This window comes from Polypterus senegalus, chromosome 8, assembly GCF_016835505.1.
Source record: "Polypterus senegalus isolate Bchr_013 chromosome 8, ASM1683550v1, whole genome shotgun sequence".
NCBI classification, from domain to species: Eukaryota; Metazoa; Chordata; class Cladistia; order Polypteriformes; family Polypteridae; genus Polypterus; species Polypterus senegalus.
In genome coordinates, this window is record NC_053161.1 from 144,834,940 (window position 1) to 144,853,489 (window position 18,550).

Genomic DNA, 18,550 nt, shown 5'->3' on the forward strand with positions numbered 1-18,550 from the left:
ATTTAAATTTAAGCTTTACACCTTGCTTTCCTATTGATATGTCTACAAAGGCTTGTTCAGATTCAGAGGGTTGTTCCTTTCTTACTACATCAATAAACAGCTCGTCTTCCTCTTTATCTGAGACATCACACACTGCATGCATAGGTTTACCTTTCCCAGTCCTGCAAACTTTAGTGAAGTGGTTCAATTTACCACATTTTTTACACTGTCTTCCTTTAACTGGACATTGACTTTTTCCACCGTGTACTTTTTTTCCGCAGTACCTGCACTTATGAATATGCTTGTATGCGTCACACGCTTCATATTATTTTGCTGCCTTCTCAATTGTGTAATGCGTTTTTTGCTCAGCGCTCTTTGGAGGTCTTGCTTTTTGTGTGCATACTGCGTTCACAGTCAGTTCACGTGAGCCGCTCGGAGTACATGCATTGAAGGTTCTCAGCTGTGGTGGTGTCATCTCGTGCGATCTTGCAATGTCCACGGCTTTATTTAATGTTAGACCCGGCACTTAAAAGTTTCTCTTGCAGTTTCGCTGAGTTTGTGCCAAACACCACCCTGACCATCTCATCTTCCTCTGCATAAGCACAATCCTTCACCCGTGAATATTTAGCGGCAGTGTTTCTATTGGATTGCCGCTGACGGACGGCCTTATATGGGCATCGAGCAGAAGTCTATTATAGTATATGGACGGAAAAATAGGTTCCAGTTATGACCATTATGCGTAGAATTTCGAAATGAAACCTGCCCAACTTTTGTAAGTAAGCTGTAAGGAATGAGCCTGCCAAATTTCAGCCTTCTACCTACACGGGAAGTTGTGAGTGAGTGAGTGAGTCAGTCAGGGCTTTGCCTTTTATTAGTATAGACTAGCAAAATACCCGCGCTTTGCAGCGGCGAAGTACTGCCTTAAAATTTTTATTAAGAAGAAAATTAAACCTTTTTAAACTGAGGAAAATATACCAATAATTATTTAAGGATCTCTTTGTATACCACATTGTGAGTTCGGCCCTCTGGTTGTAATATGACCAAGCTGTGCGCTGAGCTTACTCTTGAGCATGCAACGTACAGTTGGCCATGTGAACAGTAATCTTGTTTCAAATCTCACAGCTTGGATTGCTGCTGTCATAATCGGTTTCAGTTTCATGGTTTGTTTCAAGTGTACCGAAATGGCCAAATATTTTACACCTTTCGACAACTGCCAATGCCTCTTAAACATCTTAGATTGACAGGTGAAGATTTCAGTAGTGGACACTTTGATGTTTATGAATGTTTAAACTCTCAAAAGCTGGATGTGATTTTATCGATGAAACCGGTTGTATACTTGCAACACTTGACAGATGCCAAATATCACTTCAACACAAGTCCTACAAATACTGTCGTAATTGAAACAAACCATGAAACTCAAACCGATTATGACAGCAACAATCCAAGCTGTGAGATTTGAAACAAGATTACTGTTTTCTAGTATATATATATATATATATATATATATATATATATATATTTATTGTAAGGGATGCCAGGGGCAACGACCCGGCCGGGACACCGTGAGGGACCGGATGTGGGTCTGCGCCCACCCTGGATCACGTGGGGGTCGCCGCCATGGTTGCTTTGGGGGCCACGGGTTGAGGGCATGGAAGCCCCACCCTGCAGGGGCCCGTGGTCACTGCCAGGAGGCACCCCAATGCCTTGGAGACCTGTTACCTAAGCACTTCCGCCACACCCGAAGAGGACATGGGGCGTGGCAAACGGGGGAGTGTCGGAAACACCTGGAGCTCATTTGGGACATACACTGTGTGCACAATTATTAGGCAAGTGAATATTTTGACCATATCATCATTTTTAATGCGTATATTCCAACTCCAAGCTGTATTAACTTGAATGCTTATTGGATTTAAGCACGTCAGGTGATGTGTATTTGTGTAATGAGGGAGGGTGTGGCCTAAGGAGATCAACACCCTGTATCAAGGTGTGCAGAATTATTAGGCAGCTAGTTTTCCTCGGGCAAAACGGGCCAAAAAGAGATTTAACTGACTCTGAAAAGTCAAAAATTGTAAAAAGTCTTTCAGAGGGATGCAGCACTTTTGGAATTGCTAAGATATTGGTGTGTGATCACAGAACCATCAAACATTTTGTTGCAAATAGTCAACAGGGTCGCAAGAAACGTGTTGAGAACAAAAGATGCAAATTAGCTGCCAAAGATTTGAGAAGAATCAAACGTGAAGCTACCAGGAACCCATTATCCTCCAGTACTTTCATATTCCAGAGCTGCAACCTACCTGGAGTGCCCAGAAGTACAAGGTGTTCAGTGCTCAAAGACATGGCCAAGGTAAGGAGGGCTGAAACCCAACCACCACTGAACAAGAAACATAAGTTGAAACGTCAAAACTGGGCCAAGAAATATCTGAAGACAGATTTTTTTCAAAGGTTTTATGGACCGATGAGATGAGAGTGACTCTTGATGGACCAGATGGATGGACCTGTGGATCAGTAATGGGCACAGAGCTCCACTCCAACGTGGAGGTGGGGTACTGGTATGAGCTGGTATTTTTAAAGATGAGCTAGTTGGACCTTTTTGCATTGAAGATGAACTCAAAATCAACTCCCAAACCTACTGCCAGTTTTTGAAGACACTTTCTTCAAACAGTGATACAGGAAAAAGACCATGATTTTTATGCAGGCCAATGCTCCATCACTTGCATCGAAGTTCTCCACTGCGTGGCCAGCCAGTAAAGGCCTTAAAGATGAAGGAATAATGACATGGCCTCCCTTCCTCATCTGACCTAAACCCTATCGAGAACTTGTGGGCACTTCTTAAACGCTAGATTTACGGGGAGAAAAACAATACACCTCTCTGAAGAGTGTCTGGGAGGCTGTAGTCACTGCTCCACAAAAAGCTGATCGTCAACAGATCAAGAAACTGACAGACTCCATGAATGGAAAGGCTTATGACTGTTATTGGAAAGAAGGGTGGCTATATTGGTCATTGATTGATTGATTGATTTTTTTTGAAATGTCAGAGATGTTTATTTGTAAATTTTGAGGTGTTTCTTTATTATTCTCACTATAACAGATGAAAATAAACAAGTGAGATGGGAAAATTTTCATTTTCCTTTAGTTGCATAATAAATCTGCACACTAATAGTTGCCTAATAATTGTGCGCACATATGTATTCCCCTGATGATGTTCACACTCACATTTCCGTTGTGAAACATTCAGGTTTCAGGTTTATTAACATTTTGGATTGACTGATAGCACTGTGTTTGTTCCATATTAAGGAAGGGGCCGTCTCCCTTCATTCAGGGCTAGAGTCGGGTGGAAGAAGGACGAGGCAGAAGAGAGAGTGGAGGCGGCCCGAAGAGAGGCATTTTTGTGGCCAGAACTGTGTGTTTGGGGTTTGTGCTCTTGACTTTGTAAATAATTGTTGTATATAGCTGTGTAAATAAACGTGTGGTGGTGTTCTACAACATGTCCGCCTGTCGGCTTCACAATATATATATATATATATATATATATATATATATATATATATATATATATACTGTATATATATATATATATATACTGTATATATATATATATATATATATATATATATACTATAACTGGAGCACATGCAGTTTGTGTTTTGCATTGAGGTGTTAACAGCTGCACCACTACATCAACCTACAGTATATTCTCATTGTCATTTATTTATTAAGTTTACATCATTATTCACAATGACTGTTAAACCAGTGCTCAGTACTTTTTTTGTGCTTTATTTTTACAAGTGCACAAGCTCACAGAAGTCACTAACTCAAGGTCACAAAGTGAATCAGTGAGCTTTGAGGCCTGGAGTCCAATGCTTGAGCCACTAAGGCCCATACCACCTGCTTGTGAACGTGAGAAAAGTGAGAGCGGAAATTACCCAGATAGTCATTAGGACAACAGTTACAAACAAAGCCCTACCATCTGGTGAGGCTTCCAGGAGTGGCTTGTTGCAGGGATTAGAAGCTTGCCATTTTAACTACAAAAACGGTTCAGGAAAATGCAAATAGCAGGGCATCTTTGAAACCTGGGCTAATAGCTAGCATTTAAAAATACAGTATTTAAACATATCAGCATGCTTAGAATAAATTAGGCAGCAAACAATGTGATTAGTGGGATTATTAATATGGGTGCAAGTGAGAGGTCCTCATCAGATTAAGTAGCCTTCTCACACAGATTTTTAATTCCTTTAAATTTACATGGAGCTGCACACATATGTCCTATCACCTGTTTAATATGGTGAAATTTACTAAAGGAAATGTTCAAATGTGACAGTAAAGAGGAAGATTGTCTAAATTTATTCCTGGGGGCAAGTTCCAGGCCTATCATAGAGTATAGCAGTGAGCGAATTCAAAATATGAGAATAGGGAGAGTCTCAGATTGAGATCCTAAGTGTTCAGAGTTTTTATAATATAAACAAGCTTGTATGCTGAGATTAACTGTCCCTTCTTATTTCTTTATTTCTGAACTCAGGGCTTTGATATAAAATAGAACATTCAATTTCAGGCCCTTGGAGTTGTGACCAGTTTGATCCTTTCATTAATATAAGGATTAAAAAGGTTGATATTTCTTTAGTAAGTAGGGCAGAAAGACAGAGAGTAGTCAGAGTAGTCAGGACTCTGCAGAGTTTGTTTACTAAAGATGGAAATCGCTGAATTAAAGGGGGAACACTGACTCATAGTCAGGGACAGACCTAAAACCTCCTTCAGATGGAACTGCCCGAGAAATCCGTTTTCTCAAAGACACTTTACAAAGTGCAGAGAACTACTGAGTATGCAGCTTGTCATAAAACTACACAATGGGAGGTGTGAAACTTGAAAGTACCCCTCCTGGGAGTCATGGTGGACTCATCACTATTGAGATCCAGACAGTGTACAAAAGAAGACCAGTAGGATGTTAGGTTATATACCATAGCATGATTTGGAAATCATGTCAAGTGAGTTTATAGCTAAGTTCTGTAACACACTACTGAGGCATATCTGGAGTACTGTGTGCCCTGTGGAGCTTCAAATTTAGTTTTCTCTGCCGCCCGCGTATGTGGATTTCACTTTCACCAAACAACAAATCTTTTAATTCTTGCAGATACACCTCTTCACTGGGAAGAAACACTACTTTTCCTGGATGGAAACACGAATTAGACAATCTACAAGTCTCCGACTTAAAGTTTAAATCCAAACAATATATTCAATCTCTTTTCACTGTTCCATTATTTCACTGAGTAATAATTTTCATTTGTTTGCTCTAATGAGATCTTCACTATAATTTTTTGAGACTTTCGAACTTTTAGTACTTTCATTATTTTTGAATTCTTTACGACATTCTACTTTGTCATCTACTCTTTGTCTTTTATTTCTGGCCCCGGGAATGGTTAAATCTCTTGGCATAAACTCTTGTCTTGCAGGATGTGAAAGTATCTAACAGAAAAAGTCACGTCTCATCCCAGGATTTTTTTATTATAATAGAGAAAAATGACAGGCACACGCAATTGCAATTAAAGCACCAAAATGCTTCTAGACCAGGGGTCCTCAATCCCAGTCCTGGGCAGCCACAGTGGCTGCAGGTTTTTGTTCTGACCTGGTTGCTTAATTAGAAAGCAATTCTTGCCAATAAAGTACTAACAAGCTATGAAATTAAATTAGCTCTGCTATGTCAGGTCATTCTCATATCCTAGATTTTCTTTCCCTTTCTATCATGCAAATAATTTGAAGGCTAAAATGGACGAGTAATTCTCAGTCCTTCACTTTTTTCTCTTCATTTTTCTTCCAAGTATTTAATTAAACCCAATGGTGCAGATAAATACACACAGGTGTAAATGTAAATAAGCTAAATGGAGAAATGCTGCTCTCTCTTGTCATTTGCGTGTTATTGATAATAAGGAGCAATTAAAATAGCTGTTTAAGACAAAATTACGCAATAAGGGCTCAAAATCACTAAAGTGAAGCAGAAGTGTTACTTTAGCAATAAGTGCTTTTTATTAAGCAACTGGGTTGGAGCAAAAACCTGCAGCCACTGCGGCTCTCCAGGACCGTGATTGAGGACCCCTGTTCTAGACAGGAAATAAACACTTCCTTCATATGTCAATGGCTCAGATTTTGCAAGTGAAAAATATGTTTTTGGGAGTTTTTTGTGTGAAGTGAAACATTAAGTTTTACTGCAAATGTAATTTCAGATTAATCATTTTGCTCATCACTACTTAAGGCAAGGGATGAGCGATTCACCTTGTGTTTGGTTAAACACAGAAATATTCAGGAATTTTGGCAAACTCGTTGAAATGCACTGAAGTTAATGTGCCACTGTGCCTCCCTGAAATAAAATTATAATCCGAGTCCCGTATTTCTTCCTGCACCTCCCGAGCATCTATCACTATGACTAACACCCAAAGTGCCCATGATGTAAGGGATCAGCGTCATATACTCAGGGGCTGCCCTTGTCAGTGCTTGATCTGCGCTACGTAGTGAGGAGCATAACATGCTTAATCCAGTAGTGAAAGCACAATGTACAATATATTTATGCACAACAATTAAATATTTTCCAAATATTGTCATTATAGTTATATAGTGTGCCCCTCAAATAAAAATACTGTGATTTTTATTTTCCTAAACAGATATGGGGTAAAAATCTGGTTGGAGTACATATCAGGTAGAGACATCATACAGGCGTGAATACACCATAAACCATCACTCATGTGCGAAGTGTGAGATGAAGTATATTTAGAATCATGGCTGAAATTATCGGCACCCCTGGAGTTTTCCCAGAAAATGCACCATTTCTCCCAGAAAAGTGTTGCAATTACAAATGTTTTGGTATAAACATGTTTATTTCCTTTATGTGCATTGGAACAACACAAAAAAAATGAGAAAAAAAAGCCAAATCTGACATCATGTTACACAGAACTCCAAAAATGGGTCGGACAAAATTAATTGCACCTTTTCAAAATTGTGGGTTAATCATTTTATTTCAAGCATATGATGCAACGTTTGAACTCACCTGTGGCAAGAAACAGCAATAGAGCTGGCAACAGAGCAATCACACCTGAAGCCAGTTAAAATGGAGAAAAGTTGACTCACCCTTTCTGTTGTGTGTCTGAGTGTGCCACACATGGAGAACAGAAAGAAGAGCAGAGAATTGTCTGAGGACTTGAGAACAAAAATCGTGGAAAAATATCAACAATCTCAAGGCTACAAGTCCATCTCCAGAGATCTTCATGTTCCTTTGTCCACTGTGCGCAACATAATCAAGAAGTTCACAACACATGGCACTGCAGCTAATCTCCCTGGACGTGGGCGGAAGAGAAAAATTGATAAAAGACTGCAACGAAGGATAGTCGAAATGGTGGATAAACAGCCCCAATCAACCTCAAAACATATTCAAGCTGTTCTGCAGACTCAGGGTGCAACAGTGTCAGCTCGAACTATCCGTCAACATCTGAACGAAATGAACCGCTATGGCAGGAGAGCCAGGAGGACCCCACTGCTGACACAGAAACATAAAAAAGCCAGACTGGAGTTTGCCAAAATGTACTTGAGGAAGCCAAAATCCTTCCAGGCGAACATCTTGTGGACAGATGAGACCAAGGTAGAGCTTTTAGGTAAAGCTCATCATTCTACTGTTTACAGAAAACGGAATGAGGCCTACAAAGAAAAGAACACAGTACATACAGTTAAACATGGTGGAGGTTCTAGGATGTTTTGCTGCCTCTGGCACTGGATGCCTTGACTGTGTGCAAGGCATCATGAAATCTGAAGACTACCAAAAGATATTGGGGCGCAATGTAAGGCCCAGTGTCAGAAAGCTGGGTCTGCGTCAGAGGTCATGGGTGTTCCAGCAGGATAATGACCCCAAATATACCTCTAAAAGCACCCAGAAATGGTTAAAGACAAAGCGCTGGAGAGTTCTGAACAACAACAACAACAACATTTATTTATATAGAACATTTTCATACAAACAGTAGCCCAAAGTGCTTTACATAAAAAAGAATAGAAAAATAAAAGACACAATAAGAAAACAAAATAAATCAACATTAATTAACATCGAATAAGAGTAAGGTCCAATGGCGGGGACAGAAAAACAAAAAACTCCAGGCGGCTGGAGAAAAAATAAAAACTGTAGGGATTCCAGACCATGAGACCACCCAGTCCCCTCTGGACATTCTACCTAACATAAATGAAACAGTCCTCTTTGGACTTAGGGTTCTCACGGAAGGACTTGATGATGATGATGGTCACGTAGACTTCTGCCTTTTAATCCATCCATCATTGTTGGAGCATCATGAAGCTTTGAGTAGGTGGAGGTGGCGCAGGGCAGCAATGAGTCCGGATCTAAATCTAATTGAACACTTATTGAGAGATCTCAAAATTGCCGTTGGGAGAAGGCGCCCTTCAAATCTGACAGACCTTGAGCAGTTTGCAAATGAAAAGTGGTCGGAAATTCCAGTTGAGAGGTGTAACAAGCTGGTTATAGGCAGCGCTTGATTTCAGTAATTTTTTCCAAAGGGCGTGCAACCAAATATTAAGTTGAGGGTGCCAATAATTTTGTCCAGCCCGGATTTTGAGTTTTGTGTGAAATGATGTCAGATTTGTCTTTTTCTCTCTGTTTTTTGTGTTTTTCCAATGCACATAAAGGAAATAAACACGTGTATACCAAAACATTTGTAATTGCAACAATTGTCTGGGAGAAATGGTACATTTTCTGGGAAAATTCCAGGGGTGCTGATAATTTCGGCCATGACTGTAAAGTACGCATGCCTGAAAATTTTCCACATGTATGACGCAAATTGAGCAGGTAGTACAAATCAGCGACATACCCATCCAACATTGACTGCTACAGTTCTGTGAAGCCACAACGGCCACGCAAAGCATAATGGGGTTCTGGGGGAAAATAGTTTGTCTAAGCTGGCTGCATGGCAGATTTTCAGGAAAATATTCAATGATCAAAGTTGGCTGTGAAAAACGGTTTGGCGAATTTCAAATATTAGAATTACTACTCAAGACTAAATCTGGCCCAGAAACACCAACATCTCAAAACAGGCATGAGACAAAACACAAACATTGTAGAAAAATATACCTTGGCTAATTTTTTCAATGCTTTTTAAATGGGAAGACACTTATGAAATCTTACCATAAATATTGTATGCAGTTTTGGTCTTCATATTACAAAAAAAAGAGATAGAGGGCATCAGTTACGGTGTTGTCAGTTAGTCAGATATATCAGAAGTACTATACACCAAATTAAGAACTTTGGTATGCAATATTTGTAGGAAGAGCACAAACTGATGCTATATCAACAATGTTTTACTCATGGACAACTGTATGTAGCATATTCAAGAATAAGAAGGCTGCAGTAAACTAATAATATTAGCCCATAGTAAAGAAAACTACAAATATTGTATACAAAAAAGTACTTAGTTACATAGAACTTCTGATATATCCAATTAAATGATAGCAATGTTTATATAGGCATCACATTCAATTAACCATTTGACTGGCTGAACTGGTCCTGGTTTAAAGCCTAAACAACTTACAGGTGCACTACAGTGTCTACCTAAATTAATTACTACAGTACTAGCCAGCCCATTCCATACGCCGCATAATCAGGCCAGTTTTTTATGATTTTTAAGCACAGGGAGAAAATTAACATTTGAAAAATCAGTAATGTAATAAATCAGCAAGAAAAGCAACATTGTAACAATGCACGGAACAAACCAACACACAATCGTCCGTGACTGAAAACTGGCGGACCGCAATCGTGCCTTCTCTTGCCAGACGGAGGGATGGAGGTGCACGGCGCGGAGTGTGGAACGGGAGGAGAGGAGAAGGACGTCCATTCAGCTCCCTCCGTCATGTTAGTCTCCTGAATTCTCGTTCAGTATGCACTGCCTGCTCATGTGCCCACCTCCAACTCGTCACTTGAGTCGTTCGCTGCTTTTCTAAATATAATCCACCAAGACACCCGATCACAGTAGTAGCGAGGTGGGAGGGGGGTGTGCACAAAGGGTAGGGACGCAACCAGTGGGAGCGTATGAGTCGCACTTAGTGGGAATTCCACGGCTTGCAGCCCGAATGGGGTTCAACGGCTTATCCGCGCCTCTCTGCGCCGTGTAGGCACACGCTCAATCTCATGCATAATTATTTATTGAATGTTAAACACTTCTGGAAAGACACGGTTGACTAAAACGGGTTGGTGTGAGAATACAACAGTAAGTGAATGAAAAGATGGAACTCTGGAGAGAGCAAAATACAACACAATAGTCAAGCCGCGGCATAACAAACGCCGCATAATTATTTATTGATGGTTGAACACTTCTGGAAAGACACAGTTGTCTAAAAAGGGAGGGTTTGAGGATACAACAGAAAGTGAATGAAAAGATGGAACTCTGGAGAGAGCAACACATAATTGTCCGTGAGTGAAGAAGACGCATTTTTGTCGCGGATGCGAATTGCTGTATGTAGCGTGTAAAACAGTTTGCTATGGTGCACACGGTCGTGCGTCGTAACCGAAAACTCGGTTTTTAAAGACTGCTTACTTCATTGTGTTTTAACCTCAGTTGTAAAGGATTGTTTTAAGGATCCCATGGGATACCCCTCGCAAACTGTTTTACACGCTGCATATGGCGACTCACCTCCGCGAGAAACATGCCTCTATGAACAGTCAACGTGGCTCGAAGGTACATGAAGCCTCTATGACAGACAAATATAAATGATGCCGTTCTTTCTGTGTCGTCGCGCCCGAGTTGGTGGGCGTGGATCTGTGAGTTGTTGTCGTATCCAATGGTCTTGGAGTTGGTGGGCGTGGCTCCTCCCTGCGTGCGCCATAGGTGTCTTACTTGTTGGCGGCTTAGTGAATCCACGCCCCTTCCGGTGTGCTTTCCATGCGTGTCTTGCCTTAGTGAAATATATATATAGATTTTCATTTATATACAGTACATTCATTCTTAATCCTACTTAATCCAATTCAGTGTAATTTGGGCCTGTAACCTATCCTGGTAGCACCACACTACTTTTCTTAGCTATTTTCCATCCATGGCATAGCACATAACTGTTTAATTTTTAGCATTTGTCATACCATGATCGAGTGGAAAAAGAAAAAAGATGGGGCAAGGCTTGGCTGCCAAGATGATGTGGTATTATATTGTGGTACTTTCTGGGCACAAGTTGAGATTCAGAACTTTTTTTGTGAGGGAATTGTGTCAGCTCTTGTTCTGTGATTACTAATTGTATAGTTTGACTCTCTCAGAGGCATTGTGTTTCAGAAACTGCAGTTGTTAAATCTGTTAAGCTCTTCATGTTGAATTTTGCAGTGTAATGTCTAATTGCAATTGAGACCAATTCAATGCTGAAAATGGATCATCTAACACTTAAATAAACTGGAAACAAGAAAAGATCATTGGCCAATGGACTATTCACTTAAAGATAAATGGTATGTTTCAAAATTTGGTGCATCTTCAAAACTGAGTAACTGAGGAATTGCTTTATGGAATGAAGGGCTCAAAGCTGGATGTGATATGTTTGCAGTTGGGTGTTTGGCATCTAGTGTTGCTGTTATGTAAGAATTCTCTTTTAAATGTTCTGAAAATTCCTTAGATTTGTGCTATTTCTTGCTACCTGTAGATGATTAGCTACTCCATGTTTTATATGTTGTCACACACGTGCGAGTAGGAGGCAGCTAAAGGGCTTAGAAAATGGTACTGACTCACCCGACTAGGGGGCGGTGGGGTGCACTAACTTTCTTTCTGAGTTCCCTGCAGACCTTTCCCGGGAAATCCCGCCAGGTCCCAGTGCCTCAACTCTGAACAAGTCACTTCCTGTCCCGACCCTGAGGACGACATCACTTCTCCAAGACTCCCTATAAAACCTCACTGCCCTCCTATGGATTTCAGTTCTGTTTTGGACTTTTGTAAACTACTCTTGCTTTGCAATTCTTTATTTTTGCAGCCAGGAACGTATTATACTTGTGGCTTCCCCAAACCTTTACCATGTCTGAAGTCGCGTACTTTCACAATGTATGATAAATGTAAATGCTACAACATGACCTTCTCCACTTGAAAAGTAGACAGAGTAGTGCACTTGTTTGAAAAACCATTTACTGCATGTTGAAGTGCTTTACGCGAGTCAAGCATAATGAGCAACGATGGTAAAGGTATTGCAACTAGAAAGCTGTTGTTTTGTGAGGCCAGGCAAATGACTGGAGTGAGGAAAGAATACTGTTCAGGTGATCTCATTGATATATTTCATGGGCAGGAAACCTATTCAGGACCTTGAAAGACCACAGAACATTGCAGAACTAATCCTTGACATGGTCATCTACTTTTGTAGGTATTTGCTGCATTGCTCTACTGCATTGCTTAATGAGCTCTTGAAATATAATGTGGGCAAAGTCAAGATGAACCTCTCATAGGTGTAAAGCAGGGGTGTCGAACTCCTGTCCTGGAGGGCCGCAATGGCTGCAGGTTTTCATTCTAACCATCTTCATTAGTGACCTGTTTTTGCTGCTAATTAACTTCTTTTGCCTTCGTTTTAATGAACTTGACTCAGACCCCTTAGTTCTTTCTTTTTCCTTAATTAGCAGCCAAACAATAATGAGACAAAAAAAAAGCAAACAGGTGACTAGCTAACCACATTATCTGAACATAAAGAAAGGTGAAGTTCTCAGTAAGATTGATCTCTCAGGTCAATAATCAGAAACAAAAAATCAACAGTTTTGGAAATGTCTGCTGTAGCAGAATGAGAGTAGAAGCGAGCTGTGGAATTAAATAACAAGTTTAATTAACAGCAAGAATTAGCTTCTCATTAAGGAACTGGTTGGAGTTTGAAGCCCCAGTTTAGCTGGCATCTGTTGGCTCGCTTCACGTGTCATTTCTGTTTGGCTGCCATTTAATGAAGAAATTGAGAGGACTGAATCCTTAAAAACAGGGCTATTAAAATGATGGGAAAAGGAGTTAATGAGCAGTTAAACTGGTCATTGATTATGAAAAGGGTGGGAATGAAAACCTGCAGCCACTGCGGCCCTCCAGGCCCGGAGTTTGACACCCATGGTGTAAAGGACATACAATCCATTATTTTATGTTTTGCATTTGTAATTAGCCCAGACAACTTTACAGAAATATATTTTCACTTTTAAATTAAAGAGTCTTTCTTCTGTTATTGATGTCAAAAAAAACTAAATAAACTCAATGTAAATTCAATGTTGGTTAACAGCAAAATGCAAAAAATTTCCAAGGGGGTGAATACCTTTTACAGGCACTGTAAATCATTCCTTCTCCTAGGTTATGGTATTTTTCTTGCGGTCGAGAACATCTCTGCTAAAGATGGCGCATGTGATGAGCTCTATGAGATTATTGGATTTATTTGCATTACTTTAGATGTTTGATGATAATGCAGATACTGCAGTATCTGGTGTCCTCTACTGTGTTTCTTCGACAAATACCTACTGCACCGAATAATGTAATGTTTAATGATACTTAAATAGTTCATATAATAGCCTACGTATTTATTCAGTCCATTCCTGTTGTCTGTCTGCTGCTTGGCTGCTCCTAGTCATATAACATATACATCTGGAGACAAACATGAGTGAATTTTTCTTTAACTGGGTTGGAACAATTATGATGTGCAGTCGAAATGTCTCATAAAAAAACCTATTAGACATAAAAATGTGTGTCATGTGAAGAGAGCACATTACACATTCTACCAATAAACATAACCTATTTTAAAAATAAACAAAATCTGATGCAAGGGAAAAACCTTTCTGTAGCATCAGATTGTACACTGGCATTCGATGGCATCAGTGGATGAATGATAAACGTGAACGTTACATTGTTGCAGGTGCTGTGTGTGCTCTCTGTTATTCAGCACTAGCAAAATACCCACGCTTCGCAGTGGAGAAGTAGTGTGTTAAAGAAGTTATGAAAAAGAAAAGGAAACATTTTAAAAATTATGTAACATGATTGTCAATGTAATTGTTTTGTGACTGTTATGAGTGTTGCTGTCATCAAGGATTTGATTATCATTATTTCTTTCAATCAGGTTCGTATTTGGAGGACGTGTTGTGTTCAAGTTACATTCCGTGTTTGTCAACCGTTGTAAAGATAACAGGTTTCATTCATCGAAGTGTTCATGACCCAAATCGGTACTCGTGAATCTAAGATATTTAACAGGCATTCCTAGTATTAAGTTGTGGATTTGCCTGCGAATATTTAGCGGCAGCGTGTCTATGAACTTAATTTAAACTTAAGCTTTACACCTTGCTTTCCTATTGATATGTCTATAAAGGCTTGTTCAACTTCAGAGGGTTGTTCCTTTCTTACTGCATCAATAAACAGCTTGTCTTCCTCTTTACCTGAGACATCACACACTGCATGCACGGGTTTACCTTTCCCAGTCCTGCAAACTTTAGCGAAGTGGTTTAATTTACCACATTTTTTTACACTGTCTTCCTTTAACTGGACATTGATTTTTTCCACCGTGTGCTTTGTTTCCACAGTAGCTGCACTTATGAATATGCTTGTATGCATCACTCGCTTCATATTCTTTTGCTGCCTTATCAATTGTGTAATACGTTTTTGTTCAGCGCTCTTTGGAGCTCTTGCTTGTTGTCTGCGTACTGCTTTCACAGTCAGTTGACGTGACGTTCTCAGCTGTGCTTATGCTATCTCATGCGATCTTGCGATGTTCACGGCTTTATTTAATGTTAGCTCAGACCCAGCACTTTCTGTTGCACTTTCGCTGTGTTTGTGCCAAACACTATCCTATCCCTGACCATCTCATCTTCGTTTGCATAAGCACAGTCCTTCACCAGCAATTTTAACTCCGTTAGAAAGTGATCAAAAGTCTCGTTTATACCCTGCGTTTTCTCATTAAACTTGTATCTCGCGAATATCGTATTTGTCTTAGGCATGACAAACGCCTCAGTACGGTCATAATAAGTTTTCAGTAACTTGGCTTCCTCCTGGATGAGAGTCAATGTTTAACATTAAAAATGTCTCTTCCTTTTTCCCCAGTCCACAGGAGCAGGTAGCTGCATTTCTCACTCTCGTTTTTGCCTTTTAGTGGGCCAGAAAACATCAGCTCCACGTGCTGTCGGAACTTTTTCCATTCTCCCGGCAGGTTAAGAGAATCCCAGTCAATTCGTGGCGCGGGAACTCCTACAAAATCCATGACTGTCCTCTATTCTGACACCATGTCTTGTTTTCATAAATTGTGAAAAATGAAATTATGGCGAGACTTTATTTTACAGTATACAGGGGAACTTTATTTATTACAGCTCTTATATTCACAGCATCTGTGCTCTAAATTAACTTCCATAATAGTAACCTTGCGGTCCCTTTTTCTAGTGCCTTCCTGATGACATAGGTGCCTAAACCATGCCTGATAAAACTACATTTCAATGACATATAAATATTACAGTGATCACCTCGATAGACATCTCGCCACCTAAATCGCTACTCGTGAATCTAAGATGTTTAGCAGGCATTCCCGGTATTAACTTTTTGATTTGCCTGTGAATATTTAGCGGCAGTGTGTCTATTGGATTGCTGCTGACGGACGGCCTTATATGGGCAGGCACTCAATTATGTGGGAGGTGTGGTGATGGGTGGCGCAACTCCGCCTCACACGGCAACCGAGCTGCAGGCTATGGCCGTATATATGTACGTAAGTAGGATTCAGTTATGACCGTTACGCGTAGAATTTCGAAATGAAACCTGCTTAACTTTTGTAAGTAAGCTGTAAGGAATGAGCCTGCCAAATTTCAGCCTTCTACCTACACGGGAAGTTGGAGAATTAGTGATGAGTGAGTCAGTAAGTCAGTAAACCAGTCAGTCAGTGAGGGCTTTGCCTTTTATTAGTTTAGATTATGATGATAATGTAGGAGTTGATGTATGCGAGAAAGAACTGGCAGCTATATTTGTGAAAATATTACCTGAAAAATATGCATTTGAAGTAAACGGTGTGTGAAAAGAGAGCTGATGACAAAGATCCACAGGAGACGCAGATTTCAGTATTCAAAACACCTGATTTAACAAATCTGCCTAACAACACCACAAGATACAAAGATAACACTACACGACATCCACCTTCAGATGTATGCACATCTAAACTAATTACTAAAGAAATTTAACAGTACTGTCTAATTGGAAATGCAAATATGCAATGACAAAATAGCCGCAGAATTTTTCCACGTTGTATATCCATAGACCACAATACTTACTGTATCTAAACTCAGTTTGCTGTTGTTATGTTGTTATGATGCAATAGCACAAATGACAAAGATATTGTAGCAGACAGAGGCAATTCTCAAAGCCCAGTAGCTGCAGTAGTCTATTTGTGTGTATCTGTCTGTCTTCACTGTTGCAGTGCTCATTACAATGCACAAGTTAATTATTAAGCTTAGGTTACCTTGTGCTACTGAGTTCCTGAATTGATAGCAGCAATTTTAGCTTTTCATTTTCTCTCCCTGAAACCCATACAGTGGTTTAAAATGCACTGGCTAGAGGAATTGGGGGCAGGTGTATTAGGAAGAAGTCCTGTGGGTGTAGCATTTGCAGTGCAGGATTTGTACCACTATTCACTACACACTACAGTATATACACTATGTGAGACTAGGCTGCTCCTGGACATTGTTTGGTCCATGTTTATCAGTTTCTGCTGAGTCTTTGTGAAAGCAAATCTCTAACATGGTCCTCATGCACTGTGCCAACAATCAGATACTCAATTAATCTTGCTAAATGTCAGTATGGGGATAAACCTGAGAATGAATTTAGCAGCAGTAATGATTCACACACACTTTGTACAGGATGAAGGATTCTAGCTGATTTCAAAGGAAAGCTTAATCTAATCTCATGCACATTTTCTCACACCAAACTCAATGCCTTCTACACACGCTTTGATTGCTGTATCAAGCAGCTCACCATTTCATTGCCCGCAGTACCACATAATTCATTATTTTCTGTTTCTATGCATGACTAAAGAAGGATTTTTAAATTACTTAATATACATAAGATATATGAGCCAAATGGGATTTAAAGGTGTGTTGTGAAAACATTTAGCAAATGATTATCAGATACAACTTTAATGCTTAAGGAAGGCAGTTGCAGGATTTGTAAGTTCAATTCCCACTACTGGCACTGTGGGACCATGAGCAAGTCACTTCACCTGCTTGTGCTCCAATTAGAAAAACAAAAGAAAAGTAGCCAATTGTATCTCAAAAGCTGTATGTCTCCTTAGATAAAGGTGTCAGCCAAATAAGTAAGTAATAATAATTTATGGGAAAATATGAGGTCTCTAACTGTTTCAAAGGGCCAACTGTCCCTATTCCTAAGAAAACAAAAACGGACTGACTAAACTGTTACTGGGCCACCCTTAAACAGAACACTCCAGGTACTGTAGTCTGGAATGCCTCCAGTCTGCATATTGTCACGAGTCCAAAGGCAATACCATATCCCATGTACTTCATATCATCCTGGCATATTTGAATAGTAAAAACTGCTATACTGAAGCCCAGTGTTTTAACTCTGTTTTACCATGAAAGATGACCACCACCAAGCTCTAGACTTGGGACCTCTGCAACTGAGTTTAGGACTTTCTAACTAGCAGATCTCAACACTTGCAGATTGGTAGCACAATATCCTCCCTGCTGACTCTTAGAAAATGCACAATGAGTCGTGTACTAAGTCCCCTTTTGTACCCCTTTTCCACCTATGTCTGTGTAACACAATTCATCATTAAAATTGAATTTTAAATTAAATTAAATCATTACTATTGCAGATGATACCATCATAGGCCAGACACCATCAAAGGTCTGATGATCAAGGATATTCAGACAGCTGACAGAGCAGAGGTTTTACCTGCTGATTCAATGATGTCAGGACGACAATCTCATCCTTTACAGGTATGTCAGTAAAACCACTGAAATGGTAATAGTCTTTGGCAAGTAGAAAGCACACTAATAATAATAATAATAATTCATTACATTTATATAGCGCTTTTCTCAGTACTCAAATCGCTATCCACACAGTGATGAACCGGGAAGCAACAGTCTCCTTACTGCAAAGTACACTTCCATCTGCATAGAAGGGGATGTTGTTAAGAAAATAGGTGGCTTCACTTTTCTAGGAGTGACCATCACTAATAAACTCAAGTAAACATCACACATTTGGCTATTGTCAAGAAGGCTTATCAACACCTTTATTTCCTCAGATATCTGAGGAACAACTGGATGTGTCTATCTGTTCTGAATAACTTCTTCAAGTGTACAGTAAAGTCAATCTCACTGGCTGTTTAACATCATGGTACAGCACCTGCTCTGTTCAAGGCCCTATAGCCCTACAGAGGGTGAAGTTTGCACTAAATATTATTGGCACCAAGGCAGCTTCTGTTCAGGACAATTATAACACATTTCAGTCAGTCCACAGACAATGCCATATCCTTTGCACTTCATATCATCCTGGTATATTTGGATAATAAAAACTGCTATGCCAGAATCCTGTTTATAAAGTACAGATCAGTGTTTTAACTCTATTATTGTACCATCAAAGAC